This window comes from Hemiscyllium ocellatum, chromosome 4 (assembly GCF_020745735.1).
Source record: "Hemiscyllium ocellatum isolate sHemOce1 chromosome 4, sHemOce1.pat.X.cur, whole genome shotgun sequence".
In the NCBI taxonomy this organism is placed as follows: Eukaryota; Metazoa; Chordata; class Chondrichthyes; order Orectolobiformes; family Hemiscylliidae; genus Hemiscyllium; species Hemiscyllium ocellatum.
Window position 1 is genome coordinate 55736209 of NC_083404.1, and position 13179 is coordinate 55749387.

The 13179-nt window shown below is 43.6% G+C and overlaps 1 protein-coding gene across 4 annotated transcripts in view; it reads right to left on the reverse strand.

The window, feature by feature from the left end:
• LOC132813608 (CYFIP-related Rac1 interactor B) overlaps positions 1-13179 on the reverse strand; it is a 188509-nt gene that overhangs the window by 139303 nt on the left and 36027 nt on the right. Inside the window, exon 1 of one of the 4 annotated variants that reach the window (XM_060823225.1) lies at positions 11402-11442. The exons of the other annotated variants lie outside the window; for them this stretch is intronic. The gene's annotated coding sequence lies outside the window, so the exon portion shown is untranslated. Of the gene's footprint in view, positions 1-11401; positions 11443-13179 lie in introns of those variants that run through there. 4 annotated transcript variants of the gene reach the window in all.

The following is a 13179-nucleotide window of genomic DNA, read 5'->3' on the forward strand; positions in this document are numbered from 1 at the left end:
CTGAATATTTAGCATCATTTGCAACTCCTTTGACTAAAGCAGTTCATATCCATATCCATCAGAACATCAAGACTTGGATTGATCAATGGCAAGTAACATAGACACCACACAAACGTGAGGCAATGACCATCTCCAAAAAGAGAGAATCTAATCATTGCCCCTTCAACATCGTTAATATCACTGAAGTCCCATTATCAAATCCTGGGTTTACAATCAACCTGAACTGAACCAGCCATAAATACTAAGGTTACAATAGCAGATCAGAAGCTAGAAATTATATGGGAAGTAGCTTACCTCCTGTTTCCCTAATCCACTTACTACAAACCACAAGTCAGAGAGAGGTGTGATAGAATACTTTCCATTTACCAGGATGGGAGCAGCTCTAACAGCACTCAAGAAGCTTGATACCATTCAGGACAAAATACCCTGCTTGTTTGGCACAACATCCACATACATTCATTCCCTCCATTACCAAAGCACAGTAGCAGCGGTGTACTGTCTCCAAATGTATCGCAGAAATCCGCTAAGGTTCCTTAACCAGCACCTTCCAAACCCACAAAGTTTACCACCGAGAAGGGTAAGGACAGCATATCCAGCTGCAAGATCCCCTCCAAGCAACACATCATCGTGACTTGGAACTATGTCCTGATTCCTTCACTATCAGAGTCAAAATCCTGAAACTGTGGATGCCCCTGCACTCTAATGGTTGTTGCAGTTCAAGAAGATGGCTCCTTTCTACAAAGCAATGAAGGACTGGCAATAAATGCTGGCCTAGCCATATTCCACGAACAAAACAAAAATAGGAAAAACATCATATTGGACTTGAAATGATTTTTTAGCATTTTGTTTTTATATTACACTCTCACCAACTGAACCCTAGGGTCAAGAAGGCTCTCTTACTCCTGATAGAGCTTATGCTCAAAACATATAGACGTCTTTGCTCCCGGATGCTGTGCTTTTCCAGCACCACTTTTTGTCTCTTATTACACCAATCCTCTTCTCAACTTTCCTAATAGCAATACAGCACCTCACCATCAGAAAATTATTTATCAGTGAGTAATCTACAGACACTGGAGAACTGTTCAAGCTACACTGCCTTCAAACCAAAAATGTTCCAACCTCCATCATAGAATTTCAACATGCAGATGACACAAATGTGGCCCATTTTCCATATCTCGGCAGCCTCTTCTTGATTAGGTCAGTGAGAGATGATGAAATTCATCATTACTTTCCAACTTGACTTGAGACGGATTGATTTATCGCTATCACATGCATCAAAGTACAGTGAAGAATGTTGTTTTGCATACTATACAGGTAGATTGTACCACACAAAAATGTATCAGGGTAGCAGAACAGAGTGCAGAATACAGTATTACAGCCACAGAGGAGAGATGGAGAGGGGGAGAGGGGAATTAGAATTAACATTTCAGAGGACCATTCAAAAGTCTGATAACAGTGGGGAAGAAGCTCTTCTTGAATCTATTTGTTCATGTACTGACACTTTATATCTTCTGTCTGGCAGAAGAGGGTGAGACTATAACCAGGGTGGAAGGATCTTTGCTTATGTATTCCTGAGGCAGCACAAGAGGCAGCAAAGACGAAAGCTGGAAAGCTGGTTTGCATAATGGATTGGGCGATGTTCACAACTCTCTGTAGTTTTTTGCAGTCTTAGGAATAGTAGTTGTCAAACCACACTGTGATGCATCGAGATAGGATGCTTTCTGTGGTGCATCTGTAAAAATTGGTAAGAGTCCTTGTGGACTTGCCAAATTTCATTAGCCTCCTGAGGAAGCAGAGACTTTGTTGTGCTTTCTTGACAATCAGGTCAATGTGGGTGGATCAGGCCAGATTGCTGGTGATCACTCCCAGGAACGTAATGTTCTCGACCATGTCCACCTCAGCACCATTGTGGAGAATAGGGATGTGCCCTCCACTCCACTTCCTGAAATCAAAGACCAGCTCCTTCATTTTGCTGACATTGCTGGAGAGATTGCTGCCTGCAAACCATTCTGCTAAGCACTGAATTTGCACCCAAGAACTCAACTGATTTGAGGAAAACAAGTATTTCAGAATCAAGATCACAAACCTAAGCTTTAGTTTACTGGACAGCAATGATCGCCACATGTCAATGCACTTTGGACACCTGGATACCCTACAGCAAGCACCTAAAGTAGTATCAGTGATATATTTCTAAGATTTTATTGGCTAATTAAGCCATTTATTGCTGAACATCATCTTTAGTCATAAAAAAACAATTTTATATTTATGGAAAGTCTAATAAATTCATGTATTTCACAATATTAAAAAAATTTCAAATAATTTTTAACTTATGATATTGTGGTTCTGCTCGCCGAGCTGGAAGTTTTTGCTGCAAACGTTTCGTTCCCTGGCTAGGGAACATCATCAGTGCTGTTGGAGCCTCGTGTGAAGCGCTGCTTTGATGTTTCTTCCGGTATTTATATTGGTTTGTTCTTGCCGCTTCCGGGTGTCAGTTTCAGCTGCAGTGATTTGTATGTGGGGTCCAGGTCGATGTGTCTGTTGAGGGATGTCCTTGCCGTTTCCGGGTGTCAGTTTCAGCTGTAGTGGTTTGTATATGGTGTCCAGGTCAATGTGTCTGTTGATGGAGTTTGGGGATGAATGCCATGCTTCTAGGAATTCTCTGGCTGTTCTCTGTCTGGCTTGTCCTATGATAGTGGTGTTTTCCCAGTCAAATTCATGTTGCTGGTTGTCTGAGTGTATGGCTACTAGAGATAGCTGGTCGTGTTGTTTTGTGGCTAGCTGATGTTCATGAATGCGGATTGTTAGCTGTCTTCCTGTTTGTCCTATATAGTGTTTTGTGCAGTCCTTGCATGGTATTTTGTAAACTACGTTAGTTTGGCTCATGCTGGGTATTGGGTCCTTTGTTCTAGTGAGTTGTTGTCTGAGCGTGGATGTTGGCTTGTGTGCTGTTATGAGTCCTAAGGGTCGCAGTAGTCTGCCTGTCAGTTCTGAGACGCTCCTGATGTATGGTAGAGTGGCTAGTCCTTTTGGTTGTGGCATGTCCTCGTTCCTCGGTCTATCTCTTAGGCATCTGGTGATAAAGTTGCGTGGGTATCCGTTTTTGGCGAATATCTTGTATAGATGTTCCTCTTCCTCTTTTCGCAGTTCTGGTGTACTGCAGTGTGTTGTGGCCCTTTTGAATAGTGACCTGATGCAGCTTCGTCAGGACACTATTCAAAAGGGCCACAACACACTGCAGTACACCAGAACTGCGAAAAGAGGAAGAGGAACATCCATACAAGGTATTCGCCAAAAACGGATACCCACACAACTTTATCACCAGATGCCTAAGAGATAGACCGAGGAACGAGGACATGCCACAACCAAAAGGACTAGCCACTCTACCATACATCAGGAGCGTCTCAGAACTGACAGCCAGACTACTGCGACCCTTAGGACTCATAACAGCACACAAGCCAACATCCACGCTCAGACAACAACTCACTAGAACAAAGGACCCAATACCCAGCATGAGCCAAACTAACGTAGTTTACAAAATACCATGCAAGGACTGCACAAAACACTATATAGGACAAACAGGAAGACAGCTAACAATCCGCATCCATGAACATCAGCTAGCCACAAAACAACACGACCAGCTATCTCTAGTAGCCATACACTCAGACAACCAGCAACATGAATTTGACTGGGAAAACACCACTATCATAGGACAAGCCAGACAGAGAACAGCCAGAGAATTCCTAGAAGCATGGCATTCATCCCCAAACTCCATCAACAGACACATTGACCTGGACACCATATACAAACCACTACAGCTGAAACTGACACCCGGAAACGGCAAGGACATCCCTCAACAGACACATCGACCTGGACCCCACATACAAATCACTGCAGCTGAAACTGACACCCGGAAGCGGCAAGAACAAACCAATATAAATACCGGAAGAAACATCAAAGCAGCGCTTCACACGAGGCTCCAACAGCACTGATAATGTTCCCTAGCCAGGGAACGAAACGTTTGCAGCAAAAACTTCCAGCTCGGCGAGCAGAACCACAACAACGGATACCCGAGCTACAAATCTTCAATCAGATTTTAAACTTATGATATTTCAGTTTCTATCTTAATTCCCTACATATACTTCTCTTCCAGTTTTTTTTAAAATCAATAGTAAAACCTACTTCTTACTGCCTGTGAGAAGTTTTCAACGTGCCTGCCTGCTTTGTATGCTGGACTACAACGTTTGCCAAAAACTAGAGATCTCCTGTAGCTGGTTCCAGAATATAGTTAGCATTAGGAAGAATGAAATCCATCCAAGAGAGTTTGCCAGATTTTTACAGGCAACTCTCTTTGAGATCAGTGACAAGCATGATCACTTCTTTTCGGATGGTAAAATGTAGATACTTATTCTGGAAAAATTATCTTAATCATTCTAAACATTTATTGAATCAACTTCTTCCGGTTATTTAGATTCTGCAAGATAATACAGTCTGAAATGTTAAGCTTGGAATATTTAGTCCCCTGTCTTTTCTAGACTGAAGCCAAGTGTCCATAATACTATCTATACTATACTTGCTATTAAATTGCTATTCCTTTTTTTTTGCACTGTGTGCATTTGAATTCAGAACCTGTCAACATATCATCTAGGTCTTTTTCTCACTTTTTGGTTCAACTGCAGGTATTACACAGTCCAAATTAAAAAGAAGGCCTCATGCCCGAAACGTCAATTCTCCTGCTGCCTGACCTGCTGCGCTTTTCCAACAACACATTTTCAGCAAATTAAAAAGAACCCCAGCTTCACGACAAATACAAATTGAAGAAAAGTAGAACTGGATTCCCAAAAATCAAGTACTAAATTTAAAGAGAAATGCAATTACATTACATACATACTCAATCCAACACTTTAATGTGGCTTAGTAAGTCTCTGAATATTTAAGACAGTTAATCATCAAGTATTCATAGAGTAGGGGAAAATGGATACACCTAGAATGCAACAGAATGAAAATTTTAAATTCTTCCTGTACATGGAAGCTGTCTGACCAGAGTAATTCCAGTACTTCCTGCTTTTATTTCAGATGTCCAACATTTGCAATACTTTGCTTTCCCATCCATATGCAAAAATTCATGCGCAAGAATTTTTGTAAAATCCTTATGAGCAATAGGTAAATAGATATCTGAAAAGAGATCAACACTTTTTACTAGACTATATTCAAGAGGCTTCTAGGTAAGGCAATGAGCTATACATATTGTGAGTAACAGAAGAACTCAAGTTTAAACGCACTGAGCAGTGAATATGCAACTCATGAGGACAAAAGTACTTGCCCTAAAACCAAGTTTTATTTAAATAAATTGCCAGTAAAGCATGTACAAACAAACATTAAGTAAATTAGCCCAGCCCTTCTCATTGCTAAAGGCAATGGTTTCAGTGTCTATACTTCAAGTCCGATTGATATTTTGCCCAGACATAAAGAGCCGTAACTGTTAGAAGTTAATAATGTGGTAGCCCTGAAGCTACATACCCCACAAAAAAAACTGTTTTCTCTGGAAATTCCAAAGACAATGCCTGCTCCAAAGACAAAGTAAACAAGTTAAAACTTACAACGGAAATATACAATTAAATGTATTGGTGATCAATTTACATAAACTGTGCATTATAGTCTGTACATATAGCCTCAACAATTGGATTGATGCAGCAATATTGGAGCAGAGACCAAACTTGGGGAGAGCAGAGTTTTCAAAGAGCTGGATGTATGTTTGCTCACTGAGCAAGAAGGTTCATTTTCAGATGTTTCATCATCACATGAGGTATCATTAGTGAGCCTCAGGATGAAGCACTAGTAGCACAGCCCACCTTGTGTGGAGGTTTCCTTGGGTTTGTGACATCATTTCCTGTTCTTTTTCTCAGGGGGTGGTAAATGGGATCCAAGTCAATGCGTCTGTTGATAGGGTTCTGGTTGGAATGCCATGCGTCTAGGAATTCTCGTGTGTGTCTCGGTTTGGCTTGTCCTAGGATGGATGTGTTGTCCCAGTCGAAGTGGTATCCTTCCTCATCTTTATTTAAAGATACTAGTGAGAGTGGGTCATGTCATTTTGTGACTAGTGATGTCCATGCATCCTGGTGGCTAGTTTTCTGCCTGTTTGTCCAATGTAGTGCTTGTTATAGTTCTTGCAAGGTATTTTGTAATGACATTAGTTTTGCTTATTGGACAATAAGCAGACAAAACACATCCAGAAACCCTAGCCACTTCCCCCTAGTCAAAGACACCTCGGAAATGACTGCCAGACTACTGAGACCTCTTGGCATCATGGTAGCCCACAAACCCACCAACACACCAAAACAGCAGCTAACGAACTTGAAAGATCCTATACAGACAACAAGCTAAACTTGTCATTTACAAAATATCTTGCAAGGACTGTAACAAACACTACATTGGACAAACAGGCAGAAGACTAGCCACCAAGATACATGAACATCAACTAGCCACAAAAAGACATCACCCATTCTCACCAGTATCCATATGTACAGATGAGGAAGGACACCACTTCGACTGGGTCAACACATCCGTCCTAGGACAAGCCAAACAGAGACACGCACGAGAATTGCTAGAAGCATGACATTCCAACCAGAATTCTATCAACAAACACTGTGACTTGGATCCCATTTATCACTCCCTAAGAAAAAGAACAGGAAATGACAAACACCGGAAATGACATCACCAACCCAAAGAAATCTAAACACACAAACAGAAAGCAGGCCATGCCACCAGTACTTCATCCGGAGGTTCACTGATCATATTACCTAGTCTGGTGGTGAAACATCTGAAAACAAGCCTTCCAGCACAGCAAGCAAACCTATATCCAGAACCTCAAACTGAGCCAGAAATCTTTTCAAAACTCACTTCTCAAAGAGCTTTAGGGCTGGAGAAGATTGCAGACAGAAAAGTAGAAGGCCACAGCAGATTTGTTAGCAAAAATGAAAATTTTATAACTAATATATTGTCACAATGTAACATATACACTGTTACGGATGAACAGGACAAGTTACAAGATGGAAGCAATGAGGAATTGAAACAAGCTCAACAGTCAACATACAGAGGAGGTCTACAAGGGGAGCCTAAAATTGATTCATGTCAGAACTTCAGAGTTCTTGGTTTTCAAGCACGAAGAGAAGCCAATGCCAGAGATTGGAAATTGGTGAAGGGAGTCCAACCTGGCTAGATAACTGAATGGTTGGAATAAGATAACGTGTCCAACTGTGTCAAAGGCTGCAAACTAGTTAAGAAGGATGAGGAATTATAGTCACACTCACACAGGATATCACTATGATCGAAAGAGTTCGAACACAAGTTGCGAGAAAGATAGGTGCAGACTTAGCAGGCAGCAACATATTCAAGATGTAGATAATGCTTGAGTTAAACTGTCAAGAAGAATCAAAGTTGGATTTTTGGAATATGAAAATGGCGACACATTTCATGTAAGCAACTTTAGTCCTTAAGCAGAAAGCATTGATATCATGAGCTAACAGAGGAACCAGGTGAGAATAGGGTCCAAAGAAGTGGACAAGATAAACTCAAAGGGGAAATTGGAAACAAATGGAGAAAAGTCAAGATATAGTTGCCACAGTCTTACTAGACCATAGGGTTGCTATCTCACTAGAGACAGATGACTGGTGGTGATTTAACCAGAGGGTCATCATGCAAGGGAAAAGATTGAGAAGGAGAATACTTTGTGGTAACCTCAGCTGGTGCTGAACCTAATTTGATATCTCTCTGTGTTGCAAACCAGCCATCCTGACAACTGAAGAGGATTGATGAGGGCAGAGCAGGAGATGTGAGCTATATGGACTTCAGTAAGGCATTCGACAAGATTCCCCATGGGAGATTGGTTAGCAACATTAGATCTCATGGAATACAGGGAGATCTCGCCATTTGGATACAGAACTGGCTCAAAGGTAGAAGACAGAGGGTGGTGATGGAGGGTGGTTTTTTCAGACCAAAAGCCTGTGACCAGTGGAGTGCCACAAGGATCGGTGCTGGGTCCTCTACTTTTTGTCAGTTATATAAATGATTTGGATGTGAGCATAAGAGGTATAGTTAGTAAGTTTGCAGGATGACACCAAAATTGGAGGTGTAATGGACAGCTAAGAAGGTTACCTTAGATTACAACAGGATCTTGATCAGATGGGCCAACGGGCTGAGGAGTGGCAGATGGAGTTTAATTCAGATAAATGCGAGAGGCTGCATTTTGGGAAAGCAAATCTTAGCTGGACTTATACACTTAATGGTAAGGTCTAGAGAGTGTTGCTGAACAAAGAGACCTTGGCGTGCAAGTTCATAGCTCTTGAAAGTGGAGTCACAGGTAGATAGGATAGTGAAGGCGGCGTTTGGTATGCTTTCCTTTATTGGTCAGAGTATTGAGTACAGGGTTGGGAGGTCATCTTGCAGCTGTACAGAACATTGGTGAGGCCACTATTGGAATATTGCGTGCAATTCTGGTCTTCTTCCTATCATAAAGATGTTGTGAAATTTGAAAGGGTTCAGAAAAGATTTACAAGGATGTTGCCAGGGTTGGAGAATTTGAGCTATGGGGAGAGGCTGAACAGCCGGGGGCTGTTTTCCTTGGAGCGTTGGAGGCGGAGGAGTGACCTTAGAGGTTTACAAAATTATGAGGAGCATGGATAAGTTAAATAGACAAAGTCTTTTCCTTGGGGTCGGGGAGTCCAGAACTAGAGGGCATAGGTTTAGGGTGAGAGGGGAAAGATATAAAAGAGACCTAAGGGGCAACTTTTTCATGCAGAGGGTGTTAAGTGTATGGAATGAGCTGTCAGAGGATGTGGTGGAGGCTGGTACAATTGCAACATTTAAAAGGCATTTGGATGGGTATATGAATAGGAAGGATTTGGAAGGGTGTGGGCCATGTGCTGGCAGGTGAGACTAGATTGTGTTGGGATATCTTGTCGGCATGGGCAGGTTGGACCGAAGGATCTGTTTCCATGCTGTACTTCTCTATGACCCCTTGGAAAAATGATATCATTGCTAAGACAAGGACGACGCATCAGAAGAAATTTGGCTCGGTATGCTAACAGAAACAGTAAATGTGGCTGAACACTCATGGTTTCAAGGAAGTCAAAACCATTAGAGCGGAGGGTGGAAGGTCCAAAAGGTTTGTCATGGAGAAGGCAGGAGGTTATTTTTGCATTCCAAAATCATTCTATAGTGAACAGATTTGTATGGTCCAGTTTGATGGTGAACAGCTAAATCCCTACCTATCAATTATTCCTTACCCTCTCCTTCATCTTATCTTCTGCATATAAACCAACATTCTCCTAGCTACCAATTCTGAGGAAGGGTCGCCAGACCAGAAATGTTAATTTTGATTTCTCTTCACAGATGCTGCCAAACCTGCTTAGATTTTCCATCAACCTCTGTTTTTGTTTCGGATTCTGATTCTGCACCCGCAGTTCTTTCGGTTTTTAAATCACATTCAAACCCGAGTTCTTAGAATTCAACAATGTGTAAGAGGAGAACTGTACCAGTTGAAACAAATGGTGGAAGGGGTTTACTGAAGAGAACATAAAAGTTGAAGCATGGTTTGTTTAAAGTTGCAGAGGTATCATGATGAATGAAGAACAAAATTGTGATTTTGTGGGTGGGAATAACCACAAATGCAGTAGATGGAAAAGGTATTTCTCTTTGTCTTGCCAAACACAACTTTACCACTGGTAATTATTTCTCTATCACACCACTGTCTAGGCCCATTTCTCTCTGTTCCTTAAAGGACAGAATCCCCCACTTCACTCCCTTCACAATGGATAAGTTTGCCCTATCCCCATAACATCTCTCTCTTGCCCTATGTCTCTTCCCAAGAACAACCAGGTCTTTGTTTTCCACTGACCCACCCTTTCACATACACTGGGCAGGTTCCTCACTTAAACTCCACCACAAACATCAACCCGTATTCTTCTCAATCTCCACAGAAAGGGTCCCCCTCTCCCCACATCCCTCCTCTCCTTTGCATTCGCAAAATCTACGTCTGCTATTTTTCATCCCCTGTCGCAGTTTGTTCCTCTTTCTTCTCTACTGCCCTTCCAAAAGCATGATGCTTCCTTTTCAACTATGAGCAATCCAGGTGTCCCCTCTACACCCCACGACAAATGAATACAAGTTTCACTTCCCTTTATCCCACACCACTCATATCTCCTCTCCCTGCTGGGTAGGTTTTTTTTTAGCTCTCCCCTAACCTTTCCTCCTACACCATTCTTTGGGCACTCTTGCCTTTCTTGACATCCTTGAGGCAAGAACTCTTAACTTTTCCCTACCCCTTCCACTAGGGCAGATCCTTAACACTCCTTAAACCCATTTCCTCCCCATACCAGGAGAGGCTTCCAATCTCTTCTCCAATCCATCCCATGGCCATACCCATTTGCCGCCAGGAAGGGTTCCTCTTCCTTCCACACACTGGCCCTCCTTTAGCGCAAAGCAAGGCGAAATACATCCCTCCTGAAACATCCCTATTTGCCACCAGACCAAAAACCTCTTTCCTTTCTCTCCCTTATCTCTGCCTCCTTCTCCACAGCTCCCCAGAGCCCCTCCCTTTAATCTTGCCCATTGCCAGGGACTCTCACCCCGAGACAGGGTCCCTCTCTTTCCCACAAACGGCACAGTGCCCTCGCACTCCGCCTATCTTCTCCCTACGCTTCTTCCAGTCCGACTCTTCTCCAGCTTCCTCCCTCGGCCCCGCACACAAACCCCCTGCCAAGGAATGAGCGGATAGAAAAAACATAGCTACCGCTGCTGCGGCCGTCGCTGCCCCGGGTGTGGGGGTGCCGATAAGCACAGGAAGTGTTTCACCATTGCAGCCGATTGGTGTTTGCGAGTCACCTTGCGTCCGACATCCCCGGCGGGCAGTGACAGACAGGGACAAAAACAGAGATTGCAGGCGAAACTAAGCAGGTCTGGCTTAACGTTTCGAGTTTCGGGGACTCATCGTCAGAACAGGGAGAGAGCGTGGCCATGTGTTGCTTAAGCCCGCCAACGTGAGGCCGGGCCTCTGTCCGGTCGGTTGGACCCTGCACCCGCCCGCGCCCCCCGCAAGCGCCTCGTCCGCTCGTGAGCAACCCGGCGCCCGGGCGCACCAACGGTCCCAGCTCGAGCGGATGGGCCGTTTAAAAAGCACCCTCGCCTTGCCTCGCGCTCCGAACCAACGGCTTTCTCTGCACGCCCCCGCGGGGTATGGCCGCACCCTTCAGGTACAGCGCTCGACCGTGCCGACATTCTCCCCGTCAACCAGAAGCCCACTTGCCTATCGCTCGCCGTGCCGAAGTGTTGTTTGGGGGGTGGGAGAGTCCTTCAGCTCGCTTGCGCCGATTACCTACGGGAGATGAGTCGGACGTGGGTACCTCACCTGCCATCTGCCTGCTGCACACTGTCCTAGCGCCAGGTCCGCCTGACTGCTCCTCTTTGCCTGTTCTCAGTTGTTGCTGTTCGCACTTGACCCACCTCTCGATCCTGCTGTACTCACTACCTACGCCTCACGCCATTTCACAACCGATGGGCAGCAGCTACCGTCGCCACACAACCAACTTAAACATTTCACTTCAATTATGCACAATCTCTTAACTTTGTGCTTTATAGAAGAATTTCAGGAACACAAGATTTACAGCACATGGCATAGAGCTTCGATCCAACTGATCAATGGAAGCTTCACAGGGTGCGCTTTGCCCACACACCTTTATCTAACCCCATCAACACCATCATACCATTCCTTTATCCCTCATATGTCTAGCTTACTTTCACATCCATCTCTATGATTTACCTCCGCGTTGTAACTACTATCTGTGGAATAACTTATTCATATATTGCCTCAAAATAACCATATCATTTTATTAGTACAATGAAAGTTCCGTGAAATCACAATCACACTTTTGCCCCATGTCCTTTTATATTTATGATAACCAAGGCTATTATTCTGATATTTGAAGTTAGCAATTGACTGAGCAACAACTGTCATTCACAGAACAGTGTTCCAAAACTACACCGCTCCTTGCAAGTAGTCATAGAGATGTACAGCATAAAACCCAATCTAGCCCCACCTGCCAGCAGCTAGCCCATATCCCTCCAAAACCTTCCTATTCATATACCCATCCAAATGCCTCCACCACATCTTCTGGCAGCCCATTCCATACACACGCCACCCTCTGCGTGAAAAAGTTGCCCCTTAGGTCTTTTTTATATCTTTTCCCTCTCACCCTAAACCTATGCCCTCTAGTTCTGGACTCCCCAATCACAGGGAAAAGACTGTCTCTTTATCGTATCTATGCCCCTCATAATTTTGTAAACCTCTATAAGGTCACCCCTCAGCCTCCGATGCTCGAGGGAAAACAGCACCAGCCTGTTCACTTTTTCTCTTGAAAGGACTGTCATTAAATTGTAGGCCATGTCCTCCCATCCTGAATTTTTCAATCAGCCGCAGTAGTTCCTACGGCCAGAATTTCCTCTACTTTTTCTTACTGTAGGACAAGCATGTTATACGGGTGGGAGATGAGCATGGGTGAATTTCTCACCCTCACAGCTAGTGACACAAGTCACTTAGATACTGCCATTTAAAAATAGCAACTTTTGGGTCAAAAAGTATGCCTGAAGTGACCTACTTTTCTGAAGATCTAGCAGTGAGAAGTTTTTTTTTCTCCTCACAGGGTCTGGTCGCAGAGAGGTGGGGTCTCAAGGCTTAGAAGCAAAGGCAAATGTTGGATTTCAGAGACCATCCCCTTGACTATTGTTACCCCAAAATTGCTTTCCCAGTTGGGAAACTTTGTAATGTACTGGGGAGGCAGGTAATTGGGGAAATGGTGAGGTTAGGCCCATATGTGGCCACTAATTGAGGGCAGAGTTTTAAGGCAAAAGGGGAAAGGTTTAAAAAGGATCTGAGGGGCAACATTTTCCACACAGACTATGTTGAGTATATGGAACAAGCTGCCAGAGGAATTGGTAGAGACTGGTACAGTTACAACATTTAAAACACATTTGGACAGATAAGTGGATAGGGAAAGTTTAGAGGCCAAATGCAGACAAATGGGACTGGTTCATTTTAAGAAACTTGGTCATCATGGACAAGTTGGGCCAAAGGGCCTGTTTCTGCACTGTATACCTCTGTGACTTAAGGGCCTTAAAATGCTGATGAGT